The sequence below is a fragment of the Piliocolobus tephrosceles genome, chromosome 5, assembly GCF_002776525.5.
Source record: "Piliocolobus tephrosceles isolate RC106 chromosome 5, ASM277652v3, whole genome shotgun sequence".
NCBI classification, from domain to species: domain Eukaryota; kingdom Metazoa; phylum Chordata; class Mammalia; order Primates; family Cercopithecidae; genus Piliocolobus; species Piliocolobus tephrosceles.
The window spans coordinates 60,531,364-60,544,163 of NC_045438.1; positions in this window are offsets into that span (position 1 = coordinate 60,531,364).

A 12,800-nucleotide genomic window follows, 5' to 3' on the forward strand; every position below is an offset into this window, starting at 1 on the left:
TTTTTTTTTTTTTTTTTTTTTTTGTATTTTTACTATAGATAGGGTTTCGCCGTATTGGTCAGGCTGGTCTCTAACTCCTGACCTGGTGATCCGGCCCCCCTCGGCTTCCCAAAGTGCTGGGATTACAGGCATGAGCCACCCTTGTAACTTTCATATGTTACATTTTATCTTTCTGAACTACATTCTAGATGATTTTTCCTAGTTCTCTATGCTAATTCACTATTCTTCTCTTCAACTACTAAACCCACCTCTTGAGGCTTTTTGTATAATTTCTGTTTGGGTTTTTTTTTTTTGGAGGTTAATCTCTCTTTTTCTCTCCCATGCTCTTACTTTATGCTATGTATATCTTTTATCATTACATCTTTTAGATATATTTAGGATCTTTTCACATTGTTTTTTTCTTCTTATTTTATTTTTTGAGACAGAGTCTGCTCTGGTTTTGGGGCTGTAGTGCAGTGGCAGAATCATGGCTTACTGCAGCCTTCACCTCTTGGGCTCCAGGAATAGTCCTGCCTCAGCCTCCTGAAGTTCTGGGATTACAGGTGTGAGCCACCATGCCTGGCCAGATTATTTCATTTTTAGTTCTTGAAGTGCAAATATTCCCATTTATTGTGTTTACTATTTGCCTCTGTTGGTAGTCTGTTTCCTAAGGTGATTTAGAGTCTGAATTCATTTTTTTAAAAGGGCTATTTTCAACGAGAGTCTCCCATACCATTTTTATAAAGCTGTTCCTACAGAGCTGTTTATATTTCCCAGAAGCCTCCAGAAAACCTTTCCTGGCATCTCATTGGCCAGAGTGGAGTCACAGGTTTTTCCCAGGCCAATTGATTGTAAGGGGGAGGGAATTACCCTTAGATCAATCAAGTCCACCCTAATCAAGGTGAGGGTGTTTCAATCTTCTCCTCAGAAACTGGCTGAGAGGGAGCGTGGACACCTGAACCAAATCAGGGTTCTGTGAGGGAGAAAAGTACATTTGAAACTTCAGCACTCCTAGAGATGTTCCAATTTGCAAAGAATCACTAGTTAACTATCCAGTAGACAAAATCCTCAAGGGATATGTAAGGGGAAGGGAGAGAGAGAGTAAAAATGGAAACAAATACAGCAAGGGCAATTTTTTGATGAGACATATTCTGGTGAGTAGCATTTATGTGTTCTCTAGAAGTGACTCACGTTTTTCTGAAAGGCGACTTTGGCTTTTGTTGTTGGATGTGGAGTAGCACTATACATACCACTCTGTTTTTCTTTTGTCTTTTTTTCCCCCTTCAATTTACAGGAAAATAAAAACAAAAGCAATCCAATGAAGAAAATGTAAATAAAATGATCTCTAAATTTCAGATATGGCAAAACAAAAATTTAGTACTAAGAACAGTTTGAATTAATCTGTGAGTACACTGTGATCCTTTGATGGGTTCAAAGTAATTTGCAGAAAGTTAGTTATATTTTCAGTATTGACGTGGAGCTATGCTTTACTCTGCTTACACAACATAGTAGTTAAGTAACATGATAGGGAACACAGTGTCTGACTGTGGGTCTATCTGGGTCTAACACTATCACCAGTCACACAATTTTGGCAACATCTCTTCTGTGATTTGACAAGCAAAGCTCCTATGGCAGTAACAAAAGCCTCAGGGGTGCCTATGCTCTATGAAGTTTTGCTAAGATTAGTCCATTTCCTTTTGTCCTGTCAGTATTTGATGAGCATCCACTATGCGTCAGGCACTGTGCTGTGTCAGAGACGTGACAGGGAGTCAACAAAGTCTCTGCCTCCCTTGGAGCTTGCTGAGGACCAAATCTCTGAGGAGATGAGAACATTGTACCAAACTTTATAAATATTTAAATCTGTGGACATTTCAATTCTTCATTATTTATTGGCATATTTGCCACCTTGTTGAAAAGTAAAGGCATTATTGATCCTAGTAATAGGTGCTAAAATACCTAACATTTAGCATTCTAGATATATCTAGCCTCTTCATTTGCTGTGTGAATTCGTCCTGCCATTCAGTCCTTCATTTTCTCAAGAGATGTTAGATGTTAGATGGCAGAAAGATTTCTCAGCAAAGGTGACAATCAGGCTGAAACCTGACAATGCAGGGGATGAATGGTGGTGTTGGTGGGAGTGAGGGTAGAGGTTGGTTGAGGCAAGAAGAATGTTTCCAGAGAAAGGAAAAAAGCAGTACATGTAACAAACCTCATCTGGGAAAGAGCTTGTGAGGATGAGGAACCACTAGGAACCATTATTTCCTTCTCACATTAAAGCCATCGGCTACCCCAGCCTCTATGTCCCTCGCTCCCTCTAGCATTCCCATCTTAGACCTGGGAACAGTGGCTTTCTCCTTCCTATTTCGTTTGCTTTTCCCCCTTGTATCCTTTCTTGTGTCATCCTCACCTCACCCCTTTTCTATGTTCTTATCATTTCATCCTTGAACTTTAAGTCTGCTTGACATTTGGTGGTTTTCTGGTCATAATGTTATTGTGTAAACTTTGAAATCTTTTGAGTCTATGAACATGCTTTGAATCCTGCTTGCTTTTCTGTAAAGCAAGTTTCAAACACCATAATGTAAAGTTGGAACAATTTCATATATATGCTTTGTGAAAGAATCCCCATTTGTCCATCATATTTGCAAGGGCGGTTTTATACATGTCTCATTGAATCCCAGCCCCAACCTGTTATGGAGGTGTTCTCATGAGGAAACCAAAGCTCCAAGAAGGACTTTGTTAAAATCTAAAAACTAATAAACCATAGAGCTCAGACAGACCCAGGTCTTCGGACTCCAAATGTAGTGTTCCTCTCAAATCACTTCTTTGTCTTTTTCACAAATGATACCATTGTCCTAAATAGAGACTGCCGATTTAACCGAAATAATTACAAGATATCTTACGCACAGCTTATGTTGAGTAGGATTCAGAGGCTCAATTGATTTTTGGAGATTGGAACTGTATTTAGATCAATTATCCTTTTAGATGGCATGGACAGAACAGATTATGCAACTCAATTTTATCCCCCACCCCTAGTCCACCCAGTAGAACTAGGATTACTTGTATTTGCTCAGACAACTTTTTGCTTAGTTGATTCTCTTTATTTTCTAGATCAGGAGTTGACAAACTTTTTCTGTAAAGGACCACATAGTAAACATTTTGGGTTTTGCACAACCTCTCAATTCTGCCATTGTAGCACAAAAGTGGCCATAGACAACGTGTAAACAAACTTACAAAAAACACATGGTTGGTGGGATTCGTCTCCTGGGCTGTAGTTTGCTGACCTTTGTTTAAGACAAATGATCTAGATAAGTGATAAATATTGTCTTATTTTTATTTCTCATATCAGTTAGAATTTGTTTCAACTCTGAATAATAGATCCTAAACAAGACATTTTCTGTCTCATAAAATGCCCAGAGATGAGCAGTCTCAGGCTGGTATGGCAACTCTGTTCTGGGAATTCCTCATAGTCGGTCCAGCTCACCACTCTCCCATCCAGAGTGTGGCCTCATCCTTAGATCTGAGATGGCGGTATCCAGCTCCAGGCAGCAGGATGGAAGAAAAGCCAATGAAACTTTTCTTCCATAGAAAGAACTGACCCTTCATGAAGTCCCAGAAGCTGTCACATGATACTTCCTCTTTCATCCTGTTGGTCAAGCTCAGTCACATGGCTATTGGCCTAACTGCAAGAGACTTTGGGAAATGTGGTTCTTATTCTGGATGGTCATTTGCCTGGCTCAGAATTCTGTTACTGTGAAAGAAAGGGAAAATGGATATTGGGAGGTTCCCGACCCACATGCTTCTTAATTCTTTCATTAACTGAATTTCAGTAGAAAATTCAGTAACTAAATTTTATTTTTGTTATTGCTAATATGATATTAACTAATGAGCACTCTTGTCTAATAGGAATGATGCTAATGTTTCACTTTTAAGTATGATTATAGTAGATTTCTCTCAGAGATCCTTTGTCAAGTTAAGGAAGTTTTCTTCTAATTTTAGCTTGTTAACTACTTCTTAATCAGAAGAGAATAAGCCATAAAATCTTCCGATAAGGCCGGCCTGGCTATCCCACCCTCTTTATAGTTCACAAGAATAACCTTAACACCATCTAAATGGAAACACACAGGATTCCCGTGTAGGTGAGCCAGGTCTCCTTGATTCTCCAGGGCCATCTGGTCATGCTGTCAGTGAATTAATCTCAGAGATGCTGATATCCACCCTGGGGGAAGACAAAGCTGCCTTTATATAGAATCACTTCTTTGGCTCTCTGCAAACAGAGACCCTGCTCTGTCAGACTTATTTGGGGTTGGTGTATCATGATGATTTCCTATCTTCCTTTGTGATAAATACGTAAACTATAAAATGTCCCCCTGGAGTGCAGAGCGATCATATACTCTCGGTTTGTATAAGCCTGTCTCAGTAGTTGGGAGAGAATTTATTGCTTTCTATGCACGTAAAACCACACCCTACACCCCTTGTTGAAATTGGAGTCTTCCAGCCCCTGCAGACACACACCCAAATGTTCTCACCTGCCATGCCTAACGACTCCCTAAACCCAGGCAGAGAACCTTTTGGAAACCCCCTATGGAACAGCAGCTTCCTCACTGACTTAGTCAACTTTATACGCCTCCGGATTCGAACTGGATCCATTTCACCTGCCTTCTCCAGTCTACTTTGAAGGGGTATAGATTTTCTTTTTGTTTTGTTTCTGACCCACAGTGTCTACTTGCCACTTCCTAAAGGAGCTGCTGCTCTGGGTCTAGGCTTGTTGCCAGGCCCTTCCTGGGTGATGGGAGTCCTGCTCTGTTACCCCAGCTCCATGCTGTGGAGCTGCTTGCATCCAGGTGCAATGCTCTCTCTGCTCTGTTTGTGGCTGGCATAAGGCACTTATCACCAGCATTTCAAGCTTTAAGAGCCCAGGAATCTTTTACTACATCTCTTCTTTCTTTAACAGAGCTTGTTCCATCACCCGGGTTCCTGGTGAGAGGTGACAATGTGCTGGCAGCCCTCACTCTCAGCGCCTCCTCGGTCTCGGCGTCCATTCTGGCGGCAGAGCCCTTCAGCCTCCCCACAGCAACTTGGGAGCCCCTCTCTGGGCTGGCTGAGGCCGGAGCCACCTGCCTCTGTTTGCGGGGAGGTGTGGAAGGAGAGGCGCGGGTGGGGACCCGGGCTGTGCCCGGCGCTCGCGGCCAGTGCGAGTTCTGGCACGCGCAGGCTCAGCTGGCCACGCACACGGAGCGTTCAGCCGGCACCGCCGGCCCAGGACAGTGAGGGGCTTAGCACCTGGGCCAGCAGCTGCGGAGGTTGTGCCGGGTCCCCCAGTAGTGCCGGCCCGCTGGCTCTGTGCTCAATTGCTCACAGGGCCTTAGCTGCCTCCCTGTGGGGCAGGGATTGGGACCTGCAGCCCCCCATGTCTGAGCTCCCCACTCTGCAGTGGGCTTCCGCTGGGCCCGAGCCTCCCCGACGGGTGCTGCCCCCTGCTCCATGGCACCCGGTCCCATCCACCACCCAAAGGCTGAGGAGTGCAGGCGTTGCTGGGGACTGGCGGACAGCTCCATCGGCAGCCCGGATGCAGGATCCACTAGGTGAAGCCAGCTGGGCTCTTGAGCCGGATGGGGACTTGAAGAACTTTTATATCTAGGCAGAGGATTGTATGGGCACCAATCAGCATTCTGTATCTAGCTAATCTGGTGGGGACTTAGAGAACTTTTATATCTAGCTAGAGGAGGGTAAATACACCAAGCACTCTGTGTCGATCTCAGGGTTTGTAAATACTCCAATCAGTACTCTGTGTCTAGCTCAAGGTTTATAAATACACCAAATGGTACTCTGTATGTAGCTAACTCTGTATCTAGCTAACCTAGTGGGGACTTGGAGAACTTTTCTGTCTAGCACTCTGTGTCTAGCTCAAGGATTGTAAACGCACCAATCAGCACTTTGTCAAAACGGTCCAATCAGCGCTCTGTAAAGTGGACCAATCAGCTCTGTGTAAAATGGACCAATCAGCAGGATGTGGGTGGGGCCAGATAAGTGAATAAAAGTAGGCTGCCCGAACTGGTCCGCTGCCACTCGCTGGGGTCCGCTTCCAACTGTGAGGTCCCTGTTCTTTGGTTATTTGCAGTAAATCTTGCTGCTGCTGATTCTCTGGGTTCACGCTATCTTTAAGAGCTGTAATACTCACCGGGAAGATCAGCCGGGTTGCATTCCTGAAGCCAGCAAGACCACAAATCTACCAGGAAGAACTAACAACTCCAGACGGGCTACATTTAAGAGCTGTAACACTCACCACAAAGGTATGCAGCTTCACTCCTGAAGCCAGCGAGACCACGGACCCACCAGGAAGAGAGAACAAACTCTGGACACGCCATCTGTAAGAAATGTAACACTCACTGTGAGGGTCTGCGGGTTCATTCTTGAAGTCAGTGAGATAAAAAACCCGCCAATTCTGGACACACTGGGTTGAAAGTAACGTGGAGCAGAGTTGCAGCTGATCCATGATGTGTTAGCGCAAGCAAGAAATAAACTTTTGTCGTCCTAAGCCATGGAGGTTTTTGACTTGTTTGTTACAGCATGACCTATCCTGACTGCTGCACAAAATGAAACAAGTTCCGTTAGGCAGGATTTCCCAGACCCTGCGGAAGGCTGCTGTGCTGCTATGTGAATCTTTAACATGGGAATGAGATATATCGCTTTTGCCGGTGTTACTGCCCAAGACTTTCTTAATGAAATCATCTATTTGGACTTGAACTGCTGTTCCAAAAAAAATTAATGGGATAAATGGCTGTGTGTGTTCTGTGCATGAGTCATCTTCCAATGAGATTGAAAGCCCCTCAGTAGAGTACCATAATATCCAACACAGGGTTCAATTCAACAAATTTGTTGATAAAAAAATTTCATGTTTTCCTGCCACCTCCATGCCACCCCATGCTGAAAGATTTTTTTGTAATACCTGTTTCTTGCTTTGTGAACCAAGTTAAGCAGTGAGTGCATCCTGCTCATGTTGTAAGAGGCCCTGTCTGGCCCATGGAACTACTACTGACTTCTTTTTATTTATTTATTTTTTGAGACAGAATCTTGCTCTGTCACCCAGGCTGGAGCACAGTGGTAAGATCTTGGCTCCCTGCAACCTCCACCTCTTGGGTTCAAGGGATCTTTCCACCTCAGCCTCCTAAGTGGGACTACAGGTGTGTGCCACCACACCTGGCTTTTTTTTTTTTTTGTATTTTTAGTAGAGACATGGTTTCACCATGTTGCCAGCTGGTCGCGAACTCCCGACCTCAAGTGATCCGCCCACCTCAGCCTCCCAAAGTGTTGGGATTACAGGCATGAGCCACCATGTCTGGTCTCTACTACCAACTTCTACAAGTACTCCCTTCTGGGGCAGCGCCTGGGAGGCAAAGAGCTGTGTGAGAAGCTTATTTCCAGAAGAGGTGATGAAGGTAAATCAGTAAGATTCCGATGCTGTAAACTGGTCAGGTGTCATTCTGCAGCAGACATGCAGAGTTAAAGCCTTTGCTAAAAAGAAACCTTTGCCATGTCTGCAGCTATTAGAAAACTTTTTGAATGTCTTCAAAGTAGCATCACAACAGTAGTTTCTTAAACGGTGTGGTGGTTGGGGAGAAAAGAGAGGCTGCCATGAAGTCCTTTTCTGCTCAAAAGCAATTGTAGGAGAGATTCCTGTGTTCAGAAGAGAAGTGAAGGTGTGGATGGGAAATGATTTGGTCTGCAGTTGATGCTAATCGAGGCTCTTCTGGGACCAGTCAGAAGCTGCCAGCGCCTGTGATTTCCCCAGCCCTCAGTGCTGCAAGCGAGGCGGCCGGTGAGTAATAGCAGCGCAGCCCACTCTGCAGTATGTGGGCGGACAATAAAGGTCAAACCACAGAGTGGGCTTCCAGCTGCCAGCTCGGTGGCCTCTGTCCTTTCTCTGCTAGGGGGCTTGGGAGGCCCCGGGAGGAAAGGGAAGGCTGGGTGTTAGCACGAGGTCCTGTCATGGTTTCCGTGGTAAACCATGGGTTTTCCAGGTCTTCAGATTCCAGGCCCACCGTGCTGTGGTTGCCATCTGCCATCCCGGATCAAGTGAAATCTCTCCCAGTGCCCTTCTAGCGAGGAAAGAGACATCTGGCTCCTTTTCACTGAAGAGAGAAAGCACTTATGAAACTGGATTTTGATTTGTGAGAGATTCAGGAACAACAGAATAATAAAACTAGAGATCAGTGGATCCAGGTGCTTTTTAAAAAAAGTTGGCATTCTGGGGCACTTTCATTGTACCTGGTCCTGTGACAAACATTTTTCAACAACTATTTTTGTTTTGTTTTTTTGAGACGAGATCTCACTCTGTCTCCCAGGCTGGAGTGCAGCAGTGCAATCATGGCTCACTGCAGCATCGAACTCCTGGGCTCAAGCAATCCTCCTACCTCAGCTTCCTGAGTAGCTGGGAGTAGAGGCATGAGCCACCATGCCTGGCTTTTTTTTTTTTTTTCTTTTGTAGATACAGGGTTTTGCTGTGTTGACCAGGCTGGTTTTAAACTCCTGGGCTCAAGCAGTCCTCCTGCTTTGACCTTCCAAAGTGCTGGAATTACAGGTGTGAACCACCACACCCAGCCTAATAACCTTTTCTAATCTCCCTGTCACCACTATGCTGTGGTATTATTACTATCCACATTTTACAGAGAAGGAAACTGGCATCTAGAAGTTTAAGACCCCCACAGACAGCTGAGACCAAATTCAAGTTCAGCGAAATCACCAACCTGCTCCCTATCATGCTGCTGCCCTGTATGGCCATTTTGGAAATTTCTGGCTAAAATAGCTACTTCATAGAAATGAACTACTACTATTGGTTCCGCATTTCTTCATTTATCCAGCGAACTTCTGTTGAGACCCTACTGGTGAGAACCCAAGGTGGATAAGGTTTACCCCATCTGGAAGGCACCTGGGCTGGAGCAATTATAGGGAGGCAGTGCCAAAGGCAGTGGGAACCTTGAGGAAAGAACAACTCACTCTGCCTGCGGCAGCTGCAGTGGACTTCCATGACATGGTGATATTGACGCTGAAGTGGGCTATCCCAAAGAGGAGAAAAAGGGGCAAGAGACTTGGAGAAGACTCAGCAAGGTGACCCAGGAACGGAAGGTGTGGAGAGTTTGGAAAACTCCAGCTATTTCCCTGCACAATGGGACGAGAGAGAGGAAGTAGGAGAGAGTAAGCCTTCTTAATGCCACACTAGCTGGATGGGCTTCATAAGAAGGCGAGTGACGTTACTGATGTTTTATTGAGCTGGTGTTTGCCATTGAGGATTGGAAGAGATGGGAGTGAGGTGAGGTGGGTGCTAGATGGGATAGGTCTTGAAGCCACTACTACTCTGTGGTGGCATGAAGGATGAAATGGGCCGAGCAGGCAAGGAGACAGGTGCAATACTTAGGTGCGAGATGATGAGAGCCTGGGGTGAGGCAGAGGGGATGGGTTAGAATAACATGGTCTTGGTCATTGAATGCATTTAGGGGAAGGAAGAGGAGAACATTTTAGCTTCTGCCTCACCCTATTGTCTCAGTCTCGTGCTAAAGGGGACCCTCTGTCTTGACTTAGTTGGCTCATACTGGAAAATGGGGTTTCAAGCTGGGCATGATGGCTCACGCCTGTAATTCCAGCGCTTTGGGAGGCCAAGGCGGGTGGATCACTTGAGGTCAGGAGTTCGAGACCAGCCTGGCCAGCATGGTAAAACCTTGTCTCTACTAAAAATACAAAAATTAGCTGAGTGTGGTGGTGGGCACCTGTGATCTCAGTTACTCAGGAGACTGAGGAAGGAGAATCACTTGAACCCGGGAGGCAGAGGTTGTGGTGAGCCAAGATTGTGCCACTGCACTCTCTAGCCTGGGAGACAGAGCGAGACTACTGTCTCAAAAAAAAAAAAAAAAAAAAAAAATGGGGTTTCAGGGTGACCATTATCTAAGTAAAGGGGGATGGGTTTCTAAGTTCCTCTGTTTCATTTGTTCACTTCTATTATCCATGTCTGTAGCGTGACTCTGCAAGCAGAACCAGCCCCAGTGGAAATCGTGGTGGAGGAGGTTGGAAGTGACAGGGGGGACGTTGTGTAAAGCTGCTGTCCTTTTTGTCTCCCAGCTGCTCCCAGCCTTGCACTGGGTCTCTCGCTGGTTACAGAGTACAGCATTCCAGGGAAGAACAGTTTGGCAGAAAATAAAAATATTTGGCATCTAGTAAAAATAAACAGAGACCTGCAATAAGGAAATCTTAACCCTGAACAATTCATGGAGAAAATATCTTCCAGGATATTTGAACCATCAAGAGTTGGGATAATTTAACATATGGGCTATAAAATGAGGAAGAAAGAGGCAAATTTAGATGATTTCTTTAATTAGAGTATCTTGGTGAAATTGGGTTATAGCCTCCTGGAACCAATTGTTTTATTTTATAACTTTTCCTTAAATTTTGTTTTGCATTTTTTTTTACTGTATCAAGAAAGCCTAGACAAAATAAACTACTGAAACATCTGGGCTCAGACCTTTGAGGCTCCTGCATAGCTGTCTGAAGCACAAGGAAACCCAGTTCAAATCCCAACTTCACTGCGGACTCGTGCTGTGATTTTAGGCAAGGAGATAACCCAAGCATCAGCATTTCGATCCTCAAGCTGAGAATAAAAACACCAAGGATAGGTTGCGCTGAGGACCAAATTATAGAAATAATATGAAAATGTTAGTCTAGTACCTGGTCCACAGGCAACTTAGCTTCTCTCTAGAGACAGAGGTGTGGGGCACCGTTCATTGTGTTAATGAAACAGAGGCTGGCCAAGGTCTATGACAGCAGAGGTTTTCCGGTCAGAATTGAACTCCTGGCAGGGGTCCATTCTAGCTCTTGTGTTAACAGCACAATGTAAGAGACACTAAGCCTATAAAAAACTTGAAATAGCCCATAACCTTCCTCACATCCTCCACATCCTACTAAGCTCTGGGCCTGTCCCACCTTTGTGCACAGGCTGGAAGGTGTCCTTTGTTGACACTGGGGTAATGTAACTGCCCACATCCGCTAATGGGCAAGGTAGCCTGGTAGAGGAACGGTCTCAGGGGCTTCCCCTTCTGCAGAAAGGACTGTGGGGTTCAAACCCTGAGTTTAGAGAAATGACCAGTCCCTTTCTCTCTCTCTCTCTCTTTGCTCTGTGGGTTAATCTAATAATACCCATCTAAAGGAAGAAAGAGCCACAAGGTTCTTTTTGTTTTGTTTTTAGCAGAGCCCTCCTTCCTGTCTGGTCTTCCCCAGTCCCTCATCTAGGTCCCACGCTCTGTGGTGAGGCAGTCTTGCTAATCTGCCTTACAACCAACTTTCCATCATCCTTACAATTAGGAGTTACTGTAAAAAATAGACCTGGAACAAGGGAATATACATCCTTAAAAAAAGAAAAAAAAAAAACAAACAAAAAAAGAACTTACAGGAGTTTAGAAGTAATTACGTCCTTACACTATCCTAAAACTTCAGTCCATTTCAGTTTTTAAATCAACATTTAAGGAAAATAACTAATATTTGTTGAGCATCAAGGACTCGACCCATTAACATTAAATCTTTAATAATGCTCTGTAAGTGAGCTCTATTTTCTTATTTCATAGGTGAGGAAACACGTGGCCAAGCTTAACAGAGCTCCAAAATAAAAAGACAGGGATTTGAAACCATCTGTGTCCAAAGCTCACACTCATTCCCAAACTCTGTCCTGCTCATCACTAAACCTAAGAGCCTCAACTAAGTGAGATAGTCCAGCACCCCTTGGTCAGAAGTTTCATTTCCCAAGAAAAAGCAGATAAAGCAAATTGCTTTTTAAAAAAATTTCCATAGGTTTTTGGGGAACAAGAAGTGTTGGGTTACATGAGTAAGTTCTTTAGCAGTGATTTGTGAGATTTTGGTGCACCCATCACCAGAGCAGTATACACTGAACCCAATTTGTAGTCTTTTATCCCTCATCCCCCCCCACACTTTACCCCAAATCCCCAAATTCCACTGTGTCATTCTTATGCCTTTGCCTCCTCATAGATTAGCTCCCACTTATGAGTGAGAACATATGATGTTTGGTTTTCCACTCCTAACTTGTTTCCCTCAGTAATGGTCTCCAATCCCATCCAGGTTGGATGGAGCCAATGATAAATAGGTGGGACTTAATTAAACTAGAAAATTTCTGCAGAGCAAAAGAAACAATCAACAGAGTAAACAGACAACCAGCAGAGTGGGAGAAAACTCTTCACAATCTATACATCCGACAAAGGACTAATATCCAGAATCTATAAGAAACTCAAACAAATTAGCAAGAAAAAAACCCAAACAATCCCATAAAAAAATGGGCTAAGGACATGAATAGACAATTCCAAAAGAAGATATGCAAATGACCAAAAACATATGACAAAATGCTCAACATCACTAATGATCAGGGATAATGCAAATCAAAACCACAATGTGATACCATCTTACTTCTGCAAGAATGGCCGTAATAAAAAAAAAATCAAGAAATAATGGATATTGGTGGGGATGCAGTGAAAAGGGTACACTTTTACACTTTTACACTGCTGGCGGAAATATGAAAGAGTACAACCACTATAGAAAACAGTGCAGAGATTCCTTAAAGAACTAAAAGTAGAACTACCATTTGGTCCAGCAATCTCACTACTGGATATCTACCCAGAGGAAAATAAGTCATTATGCAAATTACTTTTAATAACGAGCTCGTCTCTTAGAGCAGGGCTGGAAATGCAGGGCCTTTCTGCAGGTGTCGGCATAGCACAGAATCACACTGGAAAATGATAGAAAACAAAATATCTCACTTCTACTTAACTAGT